The following is a 7835-nucleotide window of genomic DNA, read 5'->3' as shown; positions in this document are numbered from 1 at the left end:
TGTCCCATGGAACACAGAGGAATTGAATCCTTTCAGCACCATAATCTGAAATCTCATCATTCTGGAGATTAATTCAGCTTTAATGTTCAACAACACCTCAGCACCTTTAGCTGCCTCTTCTCTCTGATTGGAGAGAGTGGGAAGTCTGAGCAATAAATGCCTCTCAAAGCCTGCTTTCAAAGAGGGCTCAGGTCTTTCCAGCTAACTTCATCTCTCAGCAGCTGTTCTTCTTGATTTTGACTCATAACCTTGAGGTGGGTACTGTTCTGGTTTCACACCTTTCAGCTATTGATAATTGACTATAATAGTTGCAATAGATAAAATACTTCAATTGAGGATGACCTCATTGAAAATCCTGCCTTGGATACTCAGTAGCTATGTGACCAGAGAGAGATCATTTAACTTTTTCCCAAAGCTCAGCTTCATTTCCAATTAGTAAAAATGCTTGTGATACATAATTCAAAAGATTATTGTCAGGCTCAGAGAAGAGAATAAAAGTAAAATCTTTTTACTAAACTTAAAGTACTATGAAAAATTTAACTATCAAAATATATTGAATTATATATTATTAATCACTACAATAATAATGTTAGTCTTTATGTAGTATTTTTATGTTTGCAAAGAACTTACATATTTTATCACAATTGATTCTTAAAACAACCCTTTTCTTGACTTTCTTTTTCAGAGTTCCCCTATCTTTATTTGCACAGATTATTCAATAAGTATTTTAATTACATTACATACTTCTGAGTCCATTTCCAAACTATTCTGTTGTACTTTTCTCTATAATCTGCACAATTTCAGGCACTAAAGGGTCATCTAGATTGGGTTCACACAGCAGAGAACAGATGAACAAGGCTACTTTTGAAATAGTGCTAGTGACCATTATGACCTTTAGAATATGAAGACAAATGCTATTACTGTTAATAGTTGGATGGTAAGTTTTTGTTGTAAATGCAACCTTAGTTGGTTTGAAGTGATAAGGTGTGGGGAAATGAATTGTCAAAAAAAAAATAGTTCACCCTGTTGGGGACTATCATTTCTTCCCATTTTTATAGCTTGTAAATGGAACATGTCATCTCTAACAGGACCTACTGAACACTGAGCTGCTATTATTATCCCCACTATGCACACGCAGAAACTGAGGTTCAGAGAGGTACTTAGGAACATAGAATTAGTTAGTGTTTGAAGTAGAATTTGAATTCAGATCTTTCTCGCTCCAAGCCTTATGCTTTATTTGTGGTACCACTTAACCACCTATAATGTATTGTACAAATATAATATATAAATATAAAACAATATAATATATAGGTAGTAGAATATGTAGAGCAATATAATATATAATGTAACAATATGTATTCTATATAATGCAATATTATATTTCTATAATATTATATATATATGTCTATATATATATATATATTGTTTCTTTTCCATTTCATGAATTTCAAGTTCACTTGAGGCATATTTTGAGCTATTTGATTCAGATATGTATTAGGTTGCTTTGCAATTGCAATTATGGTTAACATAGTGAATTAAGTACTTCCAAAGTTTGTTATTGTGGTTGTTTATCATTTCATTTATATCTGACTTTGTAACCCCAGTTGAGATTTTTCTTGGGCCAGATATAATATGATATAATATATGTAATATAATATGTAACAATATAGTATGTATCACAATATATATTATATGTAACACAATATAACATAGTAATATATAAATACAATGTAAAATATAATACTATACATATATATTACATAATATTTGTGTATATATACACACAAGTATAAAAAATTATCCAGAACTCTTGCCCATTTCATTTATTGCAATGGTTATTTTGGGAAAATTAGATGTAGCAAAAAGGTTAGGAATCAAGAACAATTTTTATCATATGATTACATGTTGGCCAATTTCTTTCTTTTGGGACTATGTTTGACATAATAATGAATTATGATAGGAAAACACGATTTTCTATGCAAATACTTAGTTTATATTTGTATTTTCAAAGTAATTGTAATTAAAGTGGCAATTAATGTTACTATCAGGGAATCCTAAATTTACTCCAGAAATTTATAGACTATTTACTCAAAATTAGTTCTAAATAGACCCTTGCAGTAAGACAACAGTTTAATGAAAAGCCCAAAATTGTTGCTAATTATGTGACTGGAAAAGTCGCTGGACTTCTCTTAACCTCATTTTCCTATAAGATAAGGATAACAACAACAACAACAACAACAACAACAACAACAACAACGTCACACAGTGATGATAAATGTAACTGGTCAGCAGGAGAAATGCTGATTCTTAATGCAACCTCTAAAAAATTTAATAAATCAATAGTCCTTCTCTAGCCCATTCTTTTTTAATTTCTAAATTATAATTTAGATTTTATGTAAATCTAAATTATAAATTATTTAATTTATTTAGATAAATATTTTTTTAATTTTTTTTATTTAGATAAATTATTTAGATAATTTATAAATTTTCTAAATGAGTACAATACTATTTGACCTGGCTACATCAAAAGATTTTTGTGGGAAAAAATGTAAACCATTAAACAGTATAGGAATAGGATTTGCAATTATTATCATTATTGGATTGCTAGGTGGCACAGTGGATAGTATTCTGAGCCTAGAGTCAGGGAAAGCTCATCTTTTGTATTCAAATCTGGACTCAGACACTTACTGGCTGTGTGATCCTGGGCAAGTCACTTAACCCTGTTTGACTCAGTTTCCTCACTTCTAGAATGATCTAGAGAAGAAAAATGGCAAACCAGTCTAGTATCTGTGCCAAGAAAATTGTCTAATGGGATCACAGAGAGTCAGACATAACTGAAATGATAAACAACCACAAAAACAAAATTCTTATTTTGGAAGTACTTAATTCACTGTGTTAACCAGAATTGCAACTGCAAAGCAATCAAAATTTGTCTGAATCAAATAGCCTAAAATATGCCCTCAAGTCAACTTTGTCATTCATGACATGGAAATGAAATAATAATTCATTAAGACAAATATAGTTGAGAAGGAAACTATAGCCATTTATTTTTATGCTCTTGAAGGAAACTATGCATTGAATTTTTGTACTTTCTAAATTTAAGTGCCTTAGCTTCAGGTTCCGTCATTCTCCCTTAATTATGCCTTTGGAGTGAATATAGTTATAATTACAATTAACATGTACATAGTTATAATTTATTGCCCAATGCTTTATTTCTGAATGACCCCACTAGATTCACCTTTTTAAGTGTGAATATATTGCTACAGATGAATAGCTGTGGATGAGTAGAGGATGAATAGAAATTGAGGACCCCAGAGAACATCTATCTCATCCACAATCCTTTTTTTAGATAAGAAAAGTATGGCCCAGAGGGATAAAATCACTCATCCAAAGTCATTTTATGGCAAAGTGAACACATTCCCTTTCTGCCTCTTGTTCCAGAATCACAGACACTCATAGTTGGAAGAGACCTCAGGCACCCATTTAAAATATCTCAGACAAAGTCTTTGAAGAACTGGTGCCATACAAGGTGGTAGATTTTGGTATGGGGCTAGCTTCAGATCCCAACTCTGTGACTTGCTCCCATTTATCTTTAGGCAAGTCATTTAATCTTTTCACCCCAGTTTCCATATTGTAATCTTACATGATTGGCTCTGATGACTCCCAAATTCATTCTAGTCTTATGACTTTTAGGGATGGGGATGGTTCCATTGCATTCAGCCTATATTGAGATATTTTATTTATCTTTATACCATGCTTATGGTGTTAAAAATGCTATGTAGCTCCTAAATTGAGCTATAAGAAAACCCCTTTGGTGTTGAGTCATTAAAGTTGTGTCTAAATTTGTGGGATCCCATTTTGGTATTTATCTTGGCACAGAAGTTTGCCATTTCTTTCTCCAGCCCATTTTACAAATGAGGAAATGGAGGCAAACAAGATTAAATGATTTGCCTGAAGTTATATAGTCAGTAAATGAGGGACACTGGATGTGAACTCATGAAGATGCTCTAGCATACTATCCACTGTGTTATCTTGTTGCCCTATGAGCCCCTTCTCTCCCTGAAAGAGAGTTAAATGCAAAATTGATCTGAGAGAAAGATCTGGGGAAGCCACTCAATTCAAATTTCATAGATTTTCAAAAGAACAATGATAAACCTAGAATTCATATCAATATATATATAAAAACCTGGAAGAACTATAAGTGAAAATTCTGGTTAGAAATGGGAAAGAGAATTGCTAATAAAAATAAACAAACCATTTGTTTCCTTAATTCATCTAGTTTACATATAGTTTAAACCCTACAGATTTTGTCCCTAGATCTGGAGAGCTAGATTCCAATTCTGCCTCAGGTGCATATTAGCTGTATGATCAGAAACAAGTCATTTTAATCTCTATGAACCTCAGTTTCCTAATCAGTACAATGGGATGGATAATACTTGGATTCCAAAGCCTTAAAGATATTTGAGGAAAGGACTTTGCTTCAAGTGCTATAGAAATGTGATTTATTATTCAATGCCTTGCCCACAAAATGACAAGAACCAGCACTTCTGTGGAGCTGTAATGAAATGTTTTCTTGTTATAGGTGAGTCATTTCTAATTCAGACTGGATCTGAATTTAGATGGCTGACTCACTGTTCTAAGGGAGAATTAATTCTACCAGGAGGGAAGCTATGATGAGAAAGGGGAGGGGACTAGGGCTTAAAGAAGAGAAAGACTTCAGACCCTGGGTTATGGGCTTATTTAGAAATTTCTAACCAATCTAAATATGCCCCATCAATTAGAATAGTGGAAAGAGTACTGGACACAGAGTCAAAGGTCCTATCTTTACAACCTAACTCTAACATTTGCAACTCTGACAAAAACACTTAATTCTCTGGGTTTCAATGTCCTCATCTGAAAAATGAAGAGGTTGAAGAAAATATTTTTTGGGTCTAAATCTATGGTGATTTCCTGGATTTCAAATCATTGAACATGTACTAAGCACTTACTATATGCAAAACTAGTAAAAAAAATGGTGCTCAAAATCTTCTGTAACCAGAATTTATCAGAGATTTCAAGTTGAGAGACTTTACAAATCATGTACTTCATCCCTCTCACTATACAGATAATAATAAGAGTTAACATTTATAGAGCACTTACTATGGGCAGCCAGGTAATACTGTCCTGCTTTGACTGCCAAGCCTGGAGTCAGAAAGACTCATCTTTTTGAGTTCAAACCTGACCTCAGTCACTTAATTATTAATTGGGCAAGTCAGCTTACCTCTGCCTCTGTTTCCTCATCTGTAAAATGATCTGGAAGAGGAAATGCAAATCACTTTAGTATCTTTGACAAAAAAAAAAGCCCAAAGTTAGAAACAACTGAAATAACTCAACAATTATGTAGTAGGCCCTGTGCTAAGTGTTTTACAAATATTATCTTATTTGGTCTTCAAAACAATATTACAAGATAGATGCTTTTATTATCCCCATTTTATAGATGAAAAAACTGTTGCAAAACAGAGGTCAAGTGACTCATCAGGTAGTGTGTGAGGGTGAATTTGAATTCAGGTCTTCCTGATTCCCTCTTCAGCATTCTATCCACTTTGCTCCTTATCTCCTCCTATTTATTATTATTTAGAGGGAAGAAAAGAGGAGAGCACTATTGGTGCAGATTAAGAGTAAAAAATCCAACAGGTCAGAATACCTCAGAAGGTAAGCAGCTTTTTAGGTTTCTGCTTTGATCACTAGTTCGGTCATTCACTCCTGCAATTCTGACTGTGATTCCTGGGAGTCTTCTCTCAAAGGTCTGTGTAATTTTCATCTCATCATCAGCTTTTCTTTTCCTCTTATATTAATCCACTCACTATTATCTGTGATGGCACTCCAAGGTTTGGCCCTAGGGCCTTCTATCAGACTAGTTGTAGCTCATAGTCTGTAACATATACATTCCTAGTGTAACATATACAACAACCTAATGGGTTGTTGATGATAAATTTAATCTTAGTAGATTGAATCACATATTAAATGCTTTAGGAAGCATTCAGCTGTTTTTCAGTCAGGTCTGATTCTTTGTGATTTCATTTGGTTTTTTCTGGCAGAGATACTAGAGTGATTTACTATTTCCTTCTCATTTTATAGATGAGAAAACTGAGACAGAGTTAAGTGATTTTCCCAGGATCACACTGGACAAATGTCTGAGGTTGGATTTGAATTCAGGAAGATTAGTTTTCCTGACACCAGGCTCAGCATTTGATTCACTATTCATAATTAAAAGAAATCTACCATTAGATGCAAATAGGTACATTTATGTATATATGTATGCATGTAAAATTATTCTATATGTACTTTTATTATTCAGTTCTTTCTATGAGCATAGAAAACATTTTTTATATGTCCTTTATTTTTAATTTGTGTATTTATAATAGTCAAAATAACTTGGCAGGGTGAGAGAGGGAAGAAAAAATTTAAATAATAACTTTGTGGTATGTTTGGAGGGAATAGCACGTTGTACATGATAGATTTGCATTCTCATGTGCAATCACATTTTTTATTGTACTGGGTTATGGAAATTCTTGTCTTGTTCCATGAATTGAAAATAAAATAAAATAAAAAAGTCTATATCTAATCTTTCTATGAGGCTAAGAATCATTTATTAGTGATGAAAATGCCTCTTGTTTCATATGAAGTTGGGACATGGCAGAGAGAGCACAAGGACGAGGAAGAAGTCCCCATCCTAATGTTAATTTACTTTGAACAAGCTGCTAAAGATCTCAGGGTCTTAGTTCTTTCATCCATAAAATGATTGAGCTGGGCTAGATAGTTAGGTAGACATTTGGAAAGAATTCCCTATTGGATGGGGTGGCCAGAGAACCTAAGAAAGATTAGGAAGAAAAGAAAAAAAAATGGATAGCAAATAAGATGTCTTAATTGGAATGGGACATAACCAAACAAACCCAACAATGGGTCAAGGACAAGTAATAGTAAAGAACTTTCAAACTGTGACTTCACAAATTTGTGATTGATTTAATTCAACAAACGTTTATGAAGTCCCAGTTATGGGTAGGATATGTGTGATGAATACAAATAAATATAAAAATAAATGCAAAAACAGACACAAAGATGACACAGTCCTCATCTATAGGGGATTAATCTAATGGAGGTGAATTAGAAAGATAAGTAAATGTAACATAAAATAGATTGTGATAAGAGCAAAGAAGAGGTAGTGAGAAAATGCTTTCAGAAAGATCTTCCTGAAGGAGGGTGGATCATAGAGGAGGTGACTCCTGATATGGGAAACTAAGAAGGAAGACAAGGATTTCAACAAAGTACGGGAGGAGAGTGGAGTTCAGATCTCCAGAATGTAAGTGGTTCACCCACTTCCCATTTCCTGGGAAATGGGAACATTAACAGTTGAGTGGAAAGGGGAGAGAATCAGGAATGATGTAATATAGGAGATGGTACTTGGGGGACTTAAAGGAGGCACCACAAAAGCAGAATAAAAAACATTGTATGTGTGTGTGTGTGTGTGTGTATGTGTGTGTGTGTATTTGTACACATGTGTGCATGTATTGTGGTATAATATGACAGTAAGCATAAAGAAGGTCATTCCTAAATTTTCTGCCTGAAAAGTCAAGGCAGTTGTTTTGACTAAACTGAAAAGGTTGCCTCTGTAAATAGATTTTATTTCTTTAAAGGCTTTTTAAAAAATTAGATTAAAACATGTCTGCATTATAACATGGCCAAGGTGGAGCGTATAATTCTTTGTGCCTCCCTAAAAAAATTAAGGTCAAAAAGTTCCCCCCAAAATTAGGCTAATCAGAAGCAAGATACCTAAAAGAGGGAGCCATGCTTGTTAT

The 7835-nt window shown here is 33.5% G+C and overlaps 1 pseudogene; it reads right to left on the bottom strand.

The window, feature by feature from the left end:
- Positions 1 to 731: 731 nt before the first annotated feature.
- On the bottom strand, positions 732 to 1098 carry LOC127560218 (ubiquitin-conjugating enzyme E2 D2-like; annotated as a pseudogene).
- Between the last annotated feature and the right edge of the window lie 6737 nt (positions 1099 to 7835).

This window comes from Antechinus flavipes, chromosome 4 (genome assembly GCF_016432865.1).
Source record: "Antechinus flavipes isolate AdamAnt ecotype Samford, QLD, Australia chromosome 4, AdamAnt_v2, whole genome shotgun sequence".
NCBI classification, from domain to species: domain Eukaryota; kingdom Metazoa; phylum Chordata; class Mammalia; order Dasyuromorphia; family Dasyuridae; genus Antechinus; species Antechinus flavipes.
This window is presented reverse-complemented; position numbering and strand designations above follow the sequence as displayed.